The sequence below is a fragment of the Schistocerca serialis genome, chromosome 4, assembly GCF_023864345.2.
Source record: "Schistocerca serialis cubense isolate TAMUIC-IGC-003099 chromosome 4, iqSchSeri2.2, whole genome shotgun sequence".
Taxonomy (NCBI): domain Eukaryota; kingdom Metazoa; phylum Arthropoda; class Insecta; order Orthoptera; family Acrididae; genus Schistocerca; species Schistocerca serialis.
In genome coordinates, this window is record NC_064641.1 from 342,728,564 (window position 1) to 342,729,491 (window position 928).

The following is a 928-nucleotide window of genomic DNA, read 5'->3' on the forward strand; positions in this document are numbered from 1 at the left end:
GACTTTGATAAAGGTCGGATTGTAGCCTATCGCGATTCCGGTTTATCGTATCGCGACATTGCTTCTCGTGTTGGTCGAGACCCAAAGAGTGTTAGCAGAATATGGAATCGGTGGGTCCAGGAGGGTAACACGGAACGCCGTGCTGGATCCAGACGGCCTCGTATCACTAGCAGTCGAGATGACAGGCATCTTATCCGCATAGCTGTAACGGATCGTGCAGCCACGTCTCAATCCCTGAGTCAACAGATTGGGGCGTTTGCAAGACAACAACCATCTGCACGAACAGTTCGACGACGTTTGCAGCAGCATGGATTATCAGCTCGGAGACCATGTTTGCTGTTACCCTCGACGCTGCATCACAGACAGGAGCGCCTGCGATTGTGTACTCAACGACGAACCTGGGTGCCCGAATGGCAAAACGTCATTTTTGTGGATGAATCCAGGTTCTGTGTGCAGCATCATGATGGTTGTATCCGTGTTTGGCGACATCGCGGTGATCGCAAATTGGAAGCGTGTATTGGTCATCTCCATACTGGCTTATCTCCCGGTGTGATGGTATGGGGTGTCATTGGTTACACGTCTCGGTCACCTCTTGTTCGCATTGACGGCACTTTCAACAGTGGACGTTACGTTTCAGATGTGTTACGACCCGTAGCTCTACCCTTCATTCGATCCCTGCGAAACTGTGTATTTGAGCAGGACAGTGCACGACCGCAGGTCCTGTACGGGCCTTTCTGGATACAGAAAATGTTCGACTGCTGCCCTGGCCAGCACATTCTCCAGATCTCTCACCAATTCAAAACGTCTGGTGAATGGTGGCCGAGCAACTGGCTCGTCACAATACGCCAGTCACTACTCTGGATGATCTGTGGTATCGTGTTGAAGCTGCATGGGCAGCTGTACCTGAACATGCCATCCAAGCTCTGTT